The sequence below is a fragment of the Triturus cristatus genome, chromosome 6 (genome assembly GCF_964204655.1).
Source record: "Triturus cristatus chromosome 6, aTriCri1.1, whole genome shotgun sequence".
Lineage (NCBI taxonomy): Eukaryota > Metazoa > Chordata > Amphibia > Caudata > Salamandridae > Triturus > Triturus cristatus.
Window position 1 is genome coordinate 1,411,414,282 of NC_140589.1, and position 18,051 is coordinate 1,411,432,332.

Consider the following 18,051-nt stretch of genomic DNA (forward strand, 5'->3'; position numbering starts at 1 on the left):
CTGGGCAATGTCTCCACCTGCATCCTTAGTGGCATCCTTGGTGGTCACTGTACTTGAGTTTCGAGTATGTTGACGTGACTTCATGTGGACATGTTCCCTTTTACACACTATGCATGTGTGTACTCCCAGCCTCGCACACATGTGTACCGTGTTCTGCGGGGTCTTTGAGCACCTGACTGACACTTGTGTGCAGTGTATCTGTGGGTACTGCACACTTTTCTTTCCACGGCCACTGCTGGGAGGACTCTGCACCCACCCCTCCTGTGTCTGGGCACTGCTGGGAGGACTCTGCACCCACCCCTCCTGTGTCTGGGCACTGCTGGGAGTGATAGGCACCCACCCCTCCTGTGTCTGGGCACTGCTGGGAGTGATAGGCACGCACCCCTCCTATGTCTGGGCACTGCTGGGAGGACTCTGCACCCACCCCTCCTGTGTCTTGCCACTGCTGGGAGAACTCTGCACCCACCCCTCCTGTGTCTGGGCACTGCTGGGAGTGATAGGCACCCACCCTCCTGTGTCTGGGCACTGCTGGGAGGACTCTGCACCCACCCCTCCTGTGTCTGGGCACTGCTGGGAGGACTCTGCACCCACCCCTCCTGTGTCTGGGCACTGCTGGGAGGACTCTGCACCCACCCCTCCTGTGTCTGGGCACTGCTGGGAGTGATAGGCACCCACCCCTCCTGTGTCTGGGCACTGCTGGGAGTGAAAGGCACCCACCCCTCCTATGTCTGGGCACTGCTGGGAGGACTCTGCACCCACCCCTCCTGTGTCTGGGCACTGCTGGGAGGACTCTGCACCCACCCCTCCTGTGTCTGGGCACTGCTGGGAGGACTCTGTACCCACCCCTCCTGTGTCTGGGCACTGCTGGGAGTGATAGGCACCCACCCCTCCTGTGTCTGGGCACTGCTGGGAGTGAAAGGCACCCACCCCTCCTATGTCTGGGCACTGCTGGGAGGACTCTGCACCCACCCCTCCTGTGTCTGGGCACTGCTGGGAGGACTCTGCACCCACCCCTCCTGTGTCTGGGCACTGCTGGGAGGACTCTATACCCACCCTTCCTGTGTCTGGGCACTGCTGGGAGTGATAGGCACCCACCCCTCCTGTGTCTGGGCACTGCTGGGAGTGATAGGCACCCATCCCTCCTATGTCTGGGCACTGCTGGGAGGACTCTGCACCCATCCCTCCTGTGTCTGGGCACTGCTGGGAGTGAAAGGCACCCACCCCTCCTGTGTCTGGGCACTGCTGGGAGTGAAAGGCACCCACCCCTCCTATGTCTGGGCACTGCTGGGAGGACTCTGCACCCACCCCTCCTGTGTCTGGGCACTGCTGGGAGGACTCTGCACCTACCCCTCCTGTGTCTGGGCACTGCTGGGAGGACTCTGCACCCACCCCTCCTGTGTCTGGGCACTGCCGGGAGTGATAGGCACCCACCCCTCCTGTGCCTGGGCACTGCTGGGAGTGAAAGGCACCCACCCCTCCTATGTCTGGGCACTGCTGGGAGGACTCTGCACCCACCCCTCCTGTGTCTGGGCACTGCTGGGAGGACTCTGCACCCACCCCTCCTGTGTCTGGGCACTGCTGGGAGGACTCTGTACCCACCCCTCCGGTGTCTGGGCACTGCTGGGAGTGATAGGCACCCACCCCTCCTGTGTCTGGGCACTGCTGGAGTGATAGGCACCCACCCCTCCTATGTCTGGGCACTGCTGGGAGGACTCTGCACCCACCCCTCCTGTGTCTGGGCACTGCTGGGAGTGATAGGCACCCACCCCTCCTGTGTCTGGGCACTGCTGGGAGTGATAGGCACCCACCCCTCCTCTGTCTGGGCACTGCTGCGAGGACTCTGCACCCACCCCTCCTGTGTCTGGGCACTGCTGGGAGGACTCTGCACCCACCCCTCCTGTGTCTGGGCACTGCTGGGAGTGATAGGCACCCACCCCTCCTGTGTCTGGGCACTGCTGGGAGTGATAGGCACCCACCCCTCCTATGTCTGGGCACTGCTGGGAGGACTCGGCACCCACCCCTCCTGTGTCTGGGCACAGCTGGGAGGACTCTGCACCCACCCCTCCTGTGTCTGGGCACTGCTGGGAGTGATAGGCACCCACCCCTCCTGTATCTGGGCACTGCTGGGAGTGTAAGGCACCCACCCCTCCTATGTCTGGGCACTGCTGGGAGGACTCTGCACCCACCCCTCCTGTGTCTGGGCACTGCTGGGAGGACTCTGCACCCACCCCTCCTGTGTCTGGGCACTGCTGGGAGTGATAGGCACCCACCCCTCCTGTGTCTGGGCACTGCTGGGAGTGATAGGCACCCACCCCTCCTATGTCTGGGCACTGCTGGGAGGACTCTGCACCCACCCCTCCTGTGTCTGGGCACTGCTGGGAGGACTCTGCACCCACCCCTCCTGTGTCTGGGCACTGCTGGGAGTGATAGGCACCCACCCCACCTGTGCCTGGGCACTGCTGGGAGTGATAGGCACCCACCCCTCCTATGTCTGGGCACTGCTGGGAGGACTCTGCACCCACCCCTCCTGTGTCTGGGCACTGCTAGGAGTGATAGGCACCCACCCCTCCTGTGTCTGGGCACTGCTGGGAGTGAAAGGCACCCACCCCTCCTGTGTCTGGGCACTGCTGGGAGTGAAAGGCACCCACCCCTCCTATGTCTGGGCACTGCTGGGAGGACTCTGCACCCACCCCTCCTGTGTCTGGGCACTGCTGGGAGGACTCTGCACCTACCCCTCCTGTGTCTGGGCACTGCTGGGAGGACTCTGCACCCACCCCTCCTGTGTCTGGGCACTGCCGGGAGTGATAGGCACCCACCCCTCCTGTGCCTGGGCACTGCTGGGAGTGAAAGGCACCCACCCCTCCTATGTCTGGGCACTGCTGGGAGGACTCTGCACCCACCCCTCCTGTGTCTGGGCACTGCTGGGAGGACTCTGCACCCACCCCTCCTGTGTCTGGGCACTGCTGGGAGGACTCTGTACCCACCCCTCCGGTGTCTGGGCACTGCTGGGAGTGATAGGCACCCACCCCTCCTGTGTCTGGGCACTGCTGGAGTGATAGGCACCCACCCCTCCTATGTCTGGGCACTGCTGGGAGGACTCTGCACCCACCCCTCCTGTGTCTGGGCACTGCTGGGAGTGATAGGCACCCACCCCTCCTGTGTCTGGGCACTGCTGGGAGTGATAGGCACCCACCCCTCCTATGTCTGGGCACTGCTGCGAGGACTCTGCACCCACCCCTCCTGTGTCTGGGCACTGCTGGGAGGACTCTGCACCCACCCCTCCTGTGTCTGGGCACTGCTGGGAGTGATTGGCACCCACCCTCCTGTGTCTGGGCACTGCTGGGAGTGATAGGCACCCACCCCTCCTATGTCTGGGCACTGCTGGGAGGACTCAGCACCCACCCCTCCTGTGTCTGGGCACAGCTGGGAGGACTCTGCACCCACCCCTCCTGTGTCTGGGCACTGCTGGGAGTGATAGGCACCCACCCCTCCTGTATCTGGGCACTGCTGGGAGTGTAAGGCACCCACCCCTCCTATGTCTGGGCACTGCTGGGAGGACTCTGCACCCACCCCTCCTGTGTCTGGGCACTGCTGGGAGGACTCTGCACCCACCCCTCCTGTGTCTGGGCACTGCTGGGAGTGATAGGCACCCACCCCTCCTGTGTCTGGGCACTGCTGGGAGTGATAGGCACCCACCCCTCCTATGTCTGGGCACTGCTGGGAGGACTCTGCACCCACCCCTCCTGTGTCTGGGCACTGCTGGGAGGACTCTGCACCCACCCCTCCTGTGTCTGGGCACTGCTGGGAGTGATAGGCACCCACCCCTCCTGTGCCTGGGCACTGCTGGGAGTGATAGGCACCCACCCCTCCTATGTCTGGGCACTGCTGGGAGGACTCTGCACCCACCCCTCCTGTGTCTGGGCACTGCTGGGAGTGATAGGCACCCACCCCTCCTGTGTCTGGGCACTGCTGGGAGTGATAGGCACCCACCCCTCCTGTGTCTGGGCACTGCTGGGAGGACTCTGCACCCACCCCTCCTGTCTCTGGGCACTGCTGGGAGGACTCTGCACCCACCCCTCCTGTGTCTGGGCACTGCTGGGAGGACTCTGCACCCACCCCTCCTGTGTCTGGGCACTTCTGGGAGTGATAGGCACCCACCCCTCCTGTGTCTGGGCACTGCTGGGAGTGATAGGCACCCACCCCTCCTATGTCTGGGCACTGCTGGGAGGACTCTGCACCCACCCCTCCTGTGTCTGGGCACTGCTGGGAGGACTCTGCACCCACCCCTCCTGTGTCTGGGCACTGCTGGGAGTGATAGGCACCCACCCCTCCTGTGTCTGGGCACTGCTGGGAGTGATAGGCACCCACCCCTCCTATGTCTGGGCACTGCTGGGAAGACTCTGCACCCACCCCTCCTGTGTCTGGCCATGTACGCTGGGGACATACACCGGTGGTGGTACGCTCCGTACATGCCCTTGTGGGGGTGTGTGCCGCACATACACTGGTGGGGTGTGGGTACGCTCCATTCATACGGGGGGTACGCGCTGTCTATACACGGGTGGGGTGTTGGTACGCGCCGTACATACACTGGTGGGGTGTGGGTACGCGCCGTACATACACGGGTGGTGGTACTCGCCGTACATACGGGGGTGGGGGTACGAGCCATCCATACACGGGTGGGGTGTTGGTACGCGCCGTATATACACTGGTGGGGTGTGGGTACGTGCCGTACATATGCGGGTGGGGGTACGTGCCGTCCATACACGGGTGGGGTGTTGGTACGTGCCGTACATACACTGGTGGGGTGTGGGTACGCTCCATTCATACGCGGGGTGGGAACGCGCCGTACATACACTGCTGGGGTGTGGGTATGCACCGTACATACGCGGGTGGGGGTACGCGCCGTACATACACGGGTGGGGGTACGCGCCGTCCATACACGGGTGGGGTGTTGGTACGCGCCGTACATACACTGGTGGCGTGTGGGTACGCTCCATTCATACACGGTTGGGGGTAACGCCATACATACGCGGGTGGGGGTACGTGCCATACATACGGGGGTGGGGGTACGCGCCGTACATCCACGGGTGGGGTGTTGGTACGCGCCGTACATACACGGGTGGGGGTACGGCCCATACCCAGGCCTTTAGAACGTGGGTACGGGGCGTACCGCCATTATTGGGGTGACGTAGGGGTGGGCGTGGTACGACTCGTACCCACGCTCTTAAGGCATGGGTACGGTACGTACCAGACTTGTTGTGTTGCTGGTTCGCGTCATCACCCACTTCCGTTGCGGCGGACGCATGCGTTGGTGGACACGCCCCCACCCCCTCAAAGTGACCAGGCCCTGACGGTCAGGTATGTCCAGGGCATGTATGATTTGTAACTTGGGTGTGGGTCGTGTGTCCTGCCCCTGCCCCCCCCTTTGCCCCTGGGTGTTGTTCTGACCTTCTGCGGCGTCTGCGTCGGTTCCTGTAGAGCAGGTGGACTGCTATGAGGGCTGGGATGACACGTAGGTTTGGGTCCATGGCTGTCCGTCGCGTACAGGTGCTCCTTGCGTGCGTCGTCCTGATTTCCCGGCAGTTTTTGGCAGTCGGAAAATATAATCCGTGTGGGGTGACGTCGGTACGGATCGTACTTCCTGGTTCGTGAAACGCAGTCTGCATGCGTCCCGACGTCACGTCGGCGCTTTCCCGGATCACATTTGTATGGATATTTACATCGGTCGGTGTTTTGTACGATTCGTACAGAAATGGTGTTTCCATACGAATCGTACTTGCTATTTTGTAATGTTGTTTGACCGGGTACGAGTCGGACGGAGAAAACTCTCCTTCCGACGATTCATACCCGGTTTCTCCAGGATCGGAATCGGCCCCTTATTAGCATTTCACATCAATCATGGTCAGTTCTGTTAGAAAATATTATTGAAATACAAATATACAAAGAGAAAAGGAAAAGAAAAAAGGCAATATTATCAAATAAACAACATATAAGTACTTAACAAGGATCTACAGAAGATATCATAATGTTTTAGATCAAGATCACAAGGTAGAAGCTCTTGTATGTTGTTAATCGTTATTTCAGTAATAGTGTAATACTCGTTCTGCACATAACACTCTGAGTGTTATCACCTCTCAATTCAAGCAAAAATCTATCTTTTAAATGCATTATAAGTATAACTCCCCACTTCTCTCACACTATCCTACTCCTCACAGATAGGCACATAACCCACAAGTCACTTGCACACACCTTTGTGTATTCTCATTTCCTTTATAGATTCCCCATGTTAGGTCAATTGGTGGCTGCCGGTTGTGCAGGAGTAGGCCCTAATTTGGCAAGTTGATAGCCAGGCCCTATGTCTAACTGCATTTTTACCCACCTCTCACTCTCGAGTTATCTCAGTTAGCATCCCTGCTACCCCCTCCAACCAAGATGCAACTCTGGTATTCTCTCTGTCTTCTGAGGAAGTGAAAACCCCAGGTGAGGATGAGTTTGTTACCATCCAGCAATTTTCCAACTTCAACCAAGCATATGTCAATCCTGCTGACTGTATCAGATTGATACACATATGTGGAGGGGGTAGGATTGAGTAAATCTTGTCCACTGAGAGGATCAATATTTTCAACAGCATTCCTCTATGTGGAGGGAACCTCTCCGGGGTTGGAAGGTGAGCAGTGCAAGGAACTATTCCTTGGACCTGAGGCTTGTACAAGCTTTCTTATATGGGTCTGTATGAAGGTGTAAGGCCAAGACAGGAGCCTCAGTCAACTGGGGATCAACAACAACCCATAAGGCCCACTCCACCCATAAACCATACTAACCCTACTAGCAATATTCTTACAACCCTTACTATCTGATCCCATTCCACAGTCAGATCCTCAACCCAATGTGGGAACAGTATGGCATAGCCAGGAATGTGGATGACCCATATATGGTAGAGGATCTGTCAGAGGATAGGTCCTGTGCTCACCTTCTTTAACAGACGTGAAAGGTACGAGCAGCTGGGACAGAACACTGATGAATGGTGGAGTGTGGTTCTCAGCAGCCCACCATCGCTGTACATGGCCTAAAGCTGTGTGTAGAGAGGGTTGTATGCCCATGGAGAATGGGGTGTAGGGCATGGTTTCAGAACAGTCCCTATTCCTATGTGTTTTTGCACTTATTAAATTTATCGCTCATTACATCACAATTTTTTGTAGCTTGCAGGATTGGAGATCACAGTGGAATGATCAGGGGGGCTATGGGAAAACCCATCGACAAGCTGTTTTTTTTTCTTAGAACCACAGACGATCTGTTGACCATCTATATTGGCAAATAAACGTTTTTATTTAAAAAACACAATGCTTTTATGAAGTAAATGTGGCTCTGAATAGAGCCTTTGTGCTTATGATCTGTTTAGTTCATACCTGTAGGTAGTTATAGGTTCTGGAGCTGTAGACCCTAGATCGGTTCTTGAAGCTTGCCAAAGGTTATATCCTTTGGTGCATGTGGCTAACTCCTAAAGCACATGACTAAATGCAGTGCCCGGAGGGAGTTAGACCAAGGTAGGTTTGCAGCAAGGTCTAGCTATGCACAGCACTATAAGACTGCCCTTTGTCTCTTAAAATTGCTGTTTAATCTGATACACATACAGGGTGGAGCCCAGGGCATAGCTGGAGGCCAGGTTGACTGCACATGGCCAGATTGAGGGGGTTGGGGTACAAGTAAGGGCACAGGTTGGAGCCTCCAAGAAACTTCCACAGTGCAAGGAAAAAGTTGATATGCAGCAGGGGTGGGATGCCTATGAGGTTGTAGTAGAGGGCCTGGTCAGGCATCATCACTGCTCCATATGCATGTGGTGAGTTAGATGCAGGTTATGGTCCTAAATCAAGACCTACAGGCAACCCCTACAGCACAATCCCTCTCCCTCACTTGCTTAGTTTCATGCAATCTGTTATTGACTCTCCGATACGGTTTCACGCACCCATGTCTCCTCACATACGTCACTTGCAATAACTCTCATCCAAATTCAGAAACATAGAGAACAAACAACATCAAGTTTCAACTAATTTTAAAGTATAATAGTTGGATCTAAAAAGAACCATCTTTTATGTTTTTAATGTGTTGTATGTGGTATTGTTAATGCATTTTCTTTCTGGGGATAAACACAAAAATATAACTTGAACAGTTGAATAATGATTTGTTTCCTTTGCTTTCTCACACTCTGCTTACCAATGGAAATCAGTGTTCCTCAGAAAAGGCAGTGCAAACTAATAATGACAAAGCCTGAATCACTGTAATCTTTCTCTTGCTGCAGCATGTACAATGCTTTGCCAGGAGGGAAGGTGTGCTGCAATGTTCTGCAGATATAGATGTAACCTCTTCGGAGTCCCTCTTTATTTGCCTGCATTAATTTGTCTTCCAGGTCAAGCATTAAGCTGCTTTTGAATTATTGCTGTTGTTCATTGATGTTGGTCTTGATAGATAAAGCTACTTGTCACATAATGCACATGTGATATATTCCGCAGCAGGGATGCTGAAGAATTGCCACATGATAGACATGACGATGCAGTGTAAATGGCCTGATCATCACTGCTATAAGAGCAGCTTCCTCTTGATTTCCGTTGTGCTGGCCATCCTGTCCAGAAGCAATTTATGACATTGGGAAACATATTATATCTTTAGAAAAGGAAACAACAGGTAGCCTCTTTTGCTGTGTACGTCTCCTATAGCATGAAGGGCAGTGATATTTTGGAAAAAGGCCATATCAGCCATGAAAAAACAGGCATCCTGCAGGTAGCCATTGAGTTCTGATGAATGGAACAGAGGAGATGAAATAGATTGGAGGTCTAAAGGACCACTACAGGTTTCCCCTTGCCCTTCAGAAATGCTTTCTACTATATTTCTCACAATTTAGTGCATTGCAGCCCCCATTCTGGCCACCACAATTTAAATGGCTCTATCCTCCTCTTCTGTATCAGGGTAACCAGGCGTATCTTTTAGGAAGAGTCAGAGGCAAAAAGAGACTACGAAGATGAGGCACCCCTCAAGTTCATTGGACTCCTCCACTGTAACCACCCGAAACACACAGCCGATCAAGTACCAAATGACGAGTACCAGCTGGGAGTGAAGCCAGTGATCAATTTAATTGACAAGCTTCTCACAAACTCTCAGCTCCATATACTAAATAAAGGGTTGGGATTTTTGAGTCATTATCTCAACTGATGATGACTTGAAAATAAAGACTGACCTGGTAGGCTTTTTTAGAAAAAAAAGTTTGAAATTCTTCTTCAACAGTGCAGAAACCACAGATGAGGAATACAGACTCACAGTCCTCAAGAGGAAATCCACATTCTCTCCACAACAAATTCCAGCAGAAGCGTTTACCTACAAACAGGCAGTGCTAAAGGATCTGCAGAAATGACCAAACTTTGCTCAGCACTATTACAGAAGAAGAAACACTAGCTTTTAAAGACCATTCAAATGACACCTCAGTCACAATTAAAATCCTTTGTTAAAGTGGGAGATATAGTGCTACTCTACCTCTGATTACAGGACAGAATGTCTCCGACTACTAGAGGAAGACCACGAATACCACAATATTTTTGCAGATCCTTCAAATTGGTTGAGAACAAAGATCAAACATTTGGTTGAAGACGGGATAAAGATTAATTGGATCACTCAATAAGTAGAAGAGTTTCAACAGGTGGACAGTCCTAAAATCCCTTCTTTCAAAACTCTCCCTAAGATCCATAAACAGATGAGGCAACACCAGGGTGACCAACAGTTCCTAGGATGGGCTACATTTTAGATAAAAAGACATCCTTTACTCACTAAAAGACATCACTTTTGACCCTGATAAAGGCTGTAAGTAGAAGTCCTATAAACGAGTGTCCCTCAAGCTGAGACTCAACAAAGGGATGGGACTCTTACTCTAAGGTCGTCTTCCTGCTATGACCCCCATTTCATTCACCAAGAGATATGCTACTATGGCTTTGAAAGAGGACTTCTTAATGTTTGACAAGCAACTCTATCTTCAGATTGAAGATACTTCCAAGGGGAGTGCATTTTCCCAAGGTATGGTGAAACTGTACATGCATTGGTTTGAAAGAATCCATACATATAGCATACTAACAGTTGCTTTAGTTCAAACAGTACACTGCAATGAAGGTATACAAATTATATTTCAGTGATGCAGCAAGGTGATGAAGACAGTTTAATCAATATCATCACTTTTTTTGGATACAGTTATATCTCCCAGACACTGGGGTTTGTTTACTGAAATTATCAAAAACCAACTGACGAAAAGGCATTTTTGTTTTATTGGTTTTCGTCACAGAGCTCTCTGGGAAAATCTACTGGTGAGACAGTTCTTATGTTTAAGACAGACTTGTGATGCCCTGTTGTCTTATGAAAATCATGCCCAGAAACTGGGCAATCAAATAGAGGAAAGAGAGCTTCCTCATAAGTTAATCAGAATGCCCAGGTAGCAGGCAAATAATAATAGTAAAACATCTCTATTAGAAACACACACAAAAGCCCCTCAGAACACTTGACCTGTTTGAGTACATAATCAAATAACCTTTATTTGCCAATGGCCATAGAATACACAAACATACAAATATTTCTAAATATCACATTACAAAAACTGTTAAAACGTACACCCCATCTTCCCACAAAATGCAATAAATAAGAGTCCATACAGTCTAATATTATATTTTGTTCATGGCAATAGAGTTCTTGTTCTAATGAAATGCTGGATACATTTAGCGACTGAAAAACAATATTAGTAGAAAGTTGATGCATAAAATAGTTGCCATGAATGGTTATAACAAGGGCGGCAGGGTATGTTCTTCCAATGCTCTTCTCCTGGGAAATGTACTAATACATGTAATAAATACTAGGCCTGGGCAAAATTTCCGTTCCGTTCGCGGAATTTGCGATAATTTGACATTTTTGCGTTCCGCGGAGAGCGCGAAAATGTCAAAAATTCCGGTTTCCGCAGCTTGGCGATAATTTGTTTCTTGCTCGCGCTGTAAAATGATACATTCTCGCGCGCGCGCGATCGCCTTACCTGAATCCCTGTGTTCGCCGACAAGTTTTCTTGATCCGGTCGCGTTCTCCATGAGATGTTGTATTGTTTTTAGCCATTTGCGCTGTCTCGCGACAGTTCGCGCCCGCAGTGACGTCATGCGTCGCGCGATCACGTCTTTCTTCTCGCGATCATGCACCGCGAGAACAACTCAAAACAAGATGGCCGCGCCCGCAAGCAGCCACATGGGTAAGTTGGCGACCCGCAACCATGCAGAAAATCGCGCGAACATGCCGGAAAAAAACTTCCGCATCTTCGCGATATTTCTGCTTGTTTGCGATAATTTTAAACATTCTCGCGATAATTTGCGAAGGTTAATTCCGCAAATTCCGCCCACCCCTAATAAATACACACTAAAACAAATAAAACATAAATGTTGTAGATCATAGATGGATAGAAGATAATGCTCAGTGCTTTTTTACATACTCAGGAATGTCTAATAAACTCAAGAAGGCCATCAATAAAAACTGGAGTATCGGGAACACATGTTTATTTATCCTGGAGAAACCCCTTTCTATATCTAAGAAAGGAAACAACTTAAGGGATTTGTTACTACACACCAGACATAGGGAAATCACAGCAGGCATTCAAACACAGCTTTAGGATTTACTACCAGTAAGAGGACACCACCCCTGTGATATCTGTGAAGTCTGCAGATTCACAGAGAGCAGAACTGAACTTGTTCTAGCACTCAATAAGCCATGGCGTTATGAAGTTTCATCAACTGCAAAAGTACATGGATGATATACATAATAACATGGCCTTGTGGGCATAAGTATTCAGGTATGAAAGTATGCAAGATCATCACTAGAACATCGTAATTTTATCAGGTACAAACGTATCATCACCAAAATTACTACAGATTTTCCTACTGAAGGTTACAATGAAATTGGCTTATTATAGACAATCATTGAGAATACAATACAGTATAGCAGTGAGATTGGCATCCCCAGAGTTCTTTATTTTTAAAGAACAATAGGCCCAAATATGATGTCGGTCAGACCACCACCGACGGTCCATCGGTGGCCCATCTGACCAACAGCCCTTTAATCTGACTGCCGCATTACCGCCGTCTCCGACAGGATCAGTGATCCTGTCAGGGCTGCGGTCAGAACTGCAATCCCTAATGGAGGCAGAGCCAAAGCAGACACCACCATCCGACAGCCATTTCATGTTTGAAAGAACTCAAACACCTCAATGAGAAGGCTGCCAGAAATGCATATATGGGCCCCAAACAGAGCCCACTTCCATCGTGGGCCACTATAAAGTGCATGGAGGTGCAGGAAGTGCTCCTTTACACAGTGGCTTGTGCTGAAGCTCTTTTTCAGCACCGCAGCACAAGCCACCGTGTAAAAGAGCACTTTGCGGCCGCCATCTCGGCAGACCGCTGACTGCTTGTCAGGTAATCTCCTGACCGCCTTGATACCATCCAATATCGTAATCAGGGCCTATTTTAGGTTTTTACACTAAAAACCCACATTTATAGGCTAAACAATGACATTCACTGGATGACCTGAGTGAAATTTTGTTAATTTCACAATACTCAATACATGATTACACCTGATCATTTGACAAGAAGTAATTTGGCACAAAATTCCTACCACAGTAGCACAGGAACATTTTGAACTAAGAAAATAATGCTAAATGATGGGTTACACTCCTTGCGTAATTCCACATAATATTGAGTAATTTCGCTGTAATTTTGCATAATTACGCTACAGCAAACTATGTAAGTTATGCTCAGCCCTACTTTTAACAAATAATATATTGAGAAAAGATATCTTCTATAGACTATTTTTTTCACTCGAAGGACCTGATTATGATGGCGGCCCAGCTGATTGACTGCTCTTCAGTCCAACTGCCACATTATGATACAGGTGGTTGGACCTTCAGAGGTCGGGGGAAGACTGCTGCCTCTGACAGGATCTAAGATACCGTCGGGGCAGTGTTCAGAATCTTATTCCTTGAATGGTGGCTGTGCTGAGGCAGGCATCTCCGTGAGGATTATGATAACCCTTTTTGAAATGCGGTGGTTGGCCAGCCGACTGCTTGTCGGGCTGTCTCCTGACCATCGCAATAGTGGTCGTTGGTCTGACTGTCAACTATCCAAACCTAGCCCTAAGCGGTTTTGACCCCCCCTGCAATGGATGCTATATGGAGGGTAAGGTATACAATAGAATAGAAAGTTCCTGGTAATTTTCTTCAAGATACTTGAGTGTACTTTTGGTATCATTTACTTTTTATATCCAATCACCATATTATATTAACTAGGGTCGAATGCAAACATGTAACACGTAAGAATAACCCTCATTATTCAAACCTTTTGGGACTTACAGACTAGCATGAGAGTTGGCTTATTCCTGTTAGCAGACATGCATCACAGTGCTATTGACTGCACAAGACTCCACAAATACTATTCCATACGAGTACACCAAAACTTTGATTCCATGGCGTACCATATTTTTACTATCCCAATGCATATCACAGTTCCTCACTTTTTCCTGAAACCATTTCTATGAGGCAATGCACACATGTTCAATTCTGCTAAACTATACAAGCTGACAGAGGACCGGTTTGCTTTATCTAAAGTTGTTTTTTAAAATGTGTGTTCTGAGTTTTCTTGAATTGTAGAGTCAAAAAGAAGCTTTAAAACTATATTTACCAAAGTTCTTTTAGATAACAACACTAATAGTGGAGTGATAATTCCTTCTTTATCACCAGGCTCCTCTGTGCTTTAGCCTGGATGACCTACATTGGTTTTCTGCAACTACACTCCTTATAATGACAAGTGGTTCAAACACCATGAGTGCAATAATGTATGATTGGCCGATAAGTGCCTCTAATCAAGAGTAGCCCTCCGCTCCCAATGGCTGTCTCCATGGTAAGGGAGAACACAGATGCAAGGTGATGCAAGGGTAACACAAGCATTAAGTGAGATTTACAATGCCACACAGAGCTACCAAGCATTACCCTGTTTGGCTCTGTAAATCAGGATTAATGCAAAGCATTGCAAGTCACTGCCTTTTGATATTCTGCCCTTTGAAGGTGTTCCATGGGTGCAGTGTGGGTGTTCCCACTCATTTGCCCATGGATTTTGGTATTCCCAATTTTACCACAGGCACTCAAGCACACATAGAAAGAAGAAAAAGCCTTTACAAATTGTTTTTGAACAGGAAGGTATCCCTTCCTGCACAAAACAATACTGTCTGCAAAGCATCATGGTGCAAGGGTGCCTGTTTTGCTGCTAATCTACACCATATGTGCCGGCACAGTGAGATAGCAGAAATGAAACATACCTTAGTAGATATGGTGCATTTTTGCCCTCTCCTTTTGAGATAGCAGGTTCTTTTGCTGCATTGCACTGTATCACATCTTCGTAAATCTGACCACAGGTTTACAAACTATTAAATTCATGATTTCCTATTGGGTCCCCTTTGATAGTGGTCGTGATTCCATGTTCTAGAACTATGGATGCCATACTATTGACTAATGAGTGGGCTGAGGTTAGACTGAGTTTTATAGTAGGTGTTCATAGTGAATTTATACCTTTAAAATATATGGAGAGTTCACTGATTCCATCTTGAGACTACAGACTTGGTAGTCTAGGAAAAAGAGCAGAACTCTCTTTGTAGTCCGTTGGTAACCAGTAGAGCCTGCAGACTATTTGACTAGTGAAAGAGTATTTTGACCTAATTGTTGGGTAAAAATTCACATGAACTTTCTCCATATCAAAAACATGACTTATCCTTTGCAGTTATTTTTTTAAGAGCAGGAGACCTGAAAAGGTGCCAGTGTTGCTCACATGTGATTTTGAGAAAGCCACGACTGAGCCACTAGAAGGAGAGATTTCTTTGACTTTCTCTGCTGTTCCAGAATGCTCTTAATGAAAACATTACGCTTGTGAATAGCAAGACCAAATCCTAGGGCCCGATTCACAAAAGAAATCTGAGACAAAATCCTAACTTTACGACTTTCGATATTGACAAAAGGCATTTAGGAGTAGTAAAGTTAAGATTCCTAACTTTACTACTCCTAAACTGAGAAAAATCCTAACTTCACAACTTTCGGTAATCACAAACGGCATTTAGGAGTAGGAAAGTTATGATTCTTAACTTTACTATAGCCTTCTTAACTTGTGAATAGCAAGACCAAATCCTAGGGCTCGATTCACAAAAGAAATCTGAGACAAAATCCTAACTTTACGACTTTCGGTATTCACAAAAGTCATTTAGGAGTACTAAAGTTTTAGGAATCCTAACTTTACTACTCCTAAATGCCTTTTGTGAATACTGAAAGTCATAAAGTTAGGATTTTTCTCAGTTTAGGAGTAGTAAAGTTGGAATCCTAAATGCATTTTGTGAATTCCGAAAGTCATAAAGTTAGGATTTTGTCTCCGATTACTTTTTTGAATCGGGCCCGAGTGGCTGAATGCAATTCATCTCAATGTATGTTCCTTAATAAAACATTCTTTAGGGATCCAAAGTCTCATTTTAGAACATAAACTAAATATATTCTACTTTACAGAGACCTCCTTAAAGGAATGGAACCAGCCAACCATAGTGGAAGCCATGTCTACTGGACATAATGCATTTCAGAACATACCGACCGAACCCCAAGGGAGGGAGGCGCTATCATACTTCAATCAGTTTCTCCCAAAACATATAACAAGGTTTTTCAAGGCACCAAAAACTTACTTTCCCAATACCTCTCAAGCATTTTGTGACAAACTGGCAGCAGTATTTAGGGACAAGATTCCAAACATTTATTCTGAGTATTAGTCTGTTCAGATATAGTAGGAATATCTTGTTCAAGATATCTCTGCTGGTGTACCATGGCTGTTGTCTTTCCCACCTATGTCTGCATTTCAGGTAAAAGAAATCTTGATAAGTATTAAATCCTGAGCCTTCCTCCAATTTTGCAGTTGGTCTCAGATTTTGTGGCTGAGTCCCTGGAAAAAAGTTTCACCTATATCCTGAAATCTGGTGTCTTTTATGAGTGCGGCAAGGATTCTATTATCATCTTAGATCCTAAAAAGCCAAATGTAGATCAAGATGAGTTGAAAAATTACTGGCAGATTGCCCTTCTTCCTACCCCAGCAGAAATACTTGAGAAACATCTGAACAAAGAGTTAGTTAAGTTCATTACAGACCATGACCTTCTGGACCCTTCTCAAAATGGTTTCTGAAGTGGTCACAGTACGGAGTCAGCGCTCATCACTTCCACAGACAAGATGAGAATGCAGGTGGACCAGGGTCCTATTGGACTTGTCTGCAGCATTAGATACTGTCTCTCCTTCATACATGGTAGGGTGGGTGCCAAGGTGCTGTAATTGCTTCATTCTTTTCTGGTTGGGAGACGTCAGTTTAGAAGCTGCAGTCAGTTCAGGGCCAAGGCTTTTAGTTTCCCATGTGGAGTGCCACAGGGCTTCAAGCTTAATCCTACACTTTTTAATCTGTACGTTTCAGCTTTGGCGACCTTGGTGAGATCTTTGGGTTTCCTCAAATTATTGTGTCTTTCACTGATACTCTTTCTGAAATGGCAGAGACATTTTTAAACTCTGCATGAATGAAGAATAATTTCCTTAAGTTAAATGCTGACAAGACCGAAATTATGATCATTGGAGCCCAGCACTCTGTCTGGTCAGAGCTATGGTGGCTAGAATCATGCAGGCCACTCCCTACCCTGTAGAATCAATGAAGAATCTTGGAGTACTAATGGACCCCTCTCTGAATTTCAATCTACAATTAAACCGCGCAACGAGCAGTTGCTTTTTCATCATCCGCGTCCTCAGGAAGATTTGCCTCTTTATTCCTGAGGAACGTCGCAAATCAGTGGTAATTGGGTTGGTCACCTCGCGGTTTGATTACTGCAATCCTGTACCTCAATATCAACAGTTACGCTCTGAACAAGCTCCAGATGGTGCAAAATGCAGCTGCATGTCTTATTCTCAACACCCCAAAATGTCTTTTGGTGAAAGAAGGCCTTAAAAGGTTGGACTGGCTGCCAATTGGGAAGCATGTGATCTTTAATGCACTTAGTATAGAATACATAGCTCTTCAAGGCAAAGGATCATTGGCCATCAGGTCTTCCTTTCATTGGTATAGACCGACCATGCACTTAAGATCAGCTTCTAGAAAGAAAGGTATAGTTCCTAAATTTATAAAGGCAAGATCGGGCACATGCTCCTTCTCTGTGGCAGCATCCAAGTTATGGGATACCCTGCCAAGGTACATTGCTAAGACTGAGTCTTTTGTTTCCTTTCAACAACATTTAAACACCTGGCATATTATGTCCTAAGCATGTAATCTCCAGGGTCTCATAGTCTATTTGTCTTTCTTTCTTTCTTTTCTTAGTGTTTGCGGGTTCTGTATTGCCTTGCCTTTTCTCATTGGGGTACATTCTATCTGTTAGGGTTCCAGAGTTCTATTATGCAGCACCTTGATACTCTCAGGTCAAGAGTGCTTTATAAAACTTTTTTGTTGTTTAATTTCATTTAATTTAATCAAAGCTACTTCTCCGAAAATAGTGCTAAACGTTATTGTAGGATTGTCAGGGGGCTCTGCGAGCCATGAAAACAAAATCAAAGATCGGAAAATCTCCTAAAAAGGCTAGGGAAATGAACATTTCTGCTACCCAGATAAGAGTGACACCATCTCATAATTGTTATTTCAGAGTGATGGCTGCAACAGCCCAAAAACAAACCACACAAGAGACAGATACTGATAACATGGTTGATATCAATGCGGTTGAAGGGTTGGGTAAGAATGGAGGCAGATCCCCATTAGAAATAGGTATGGGGTGCTAACCTCCTTAGAAAGTCCAGAGCTGAAGCACCCCAGGTGGATAAAACCCATACCCAGGTGTCCTTGGGTGAGACTGGCAGGGAGGATAGGGCAGAGCTAGCAGGAATGCCGGAGGAGTCGCTATCCACCATAATACTGAGTCTTAGAACCGATATTAAAAACAGATTTTAGGTTTCT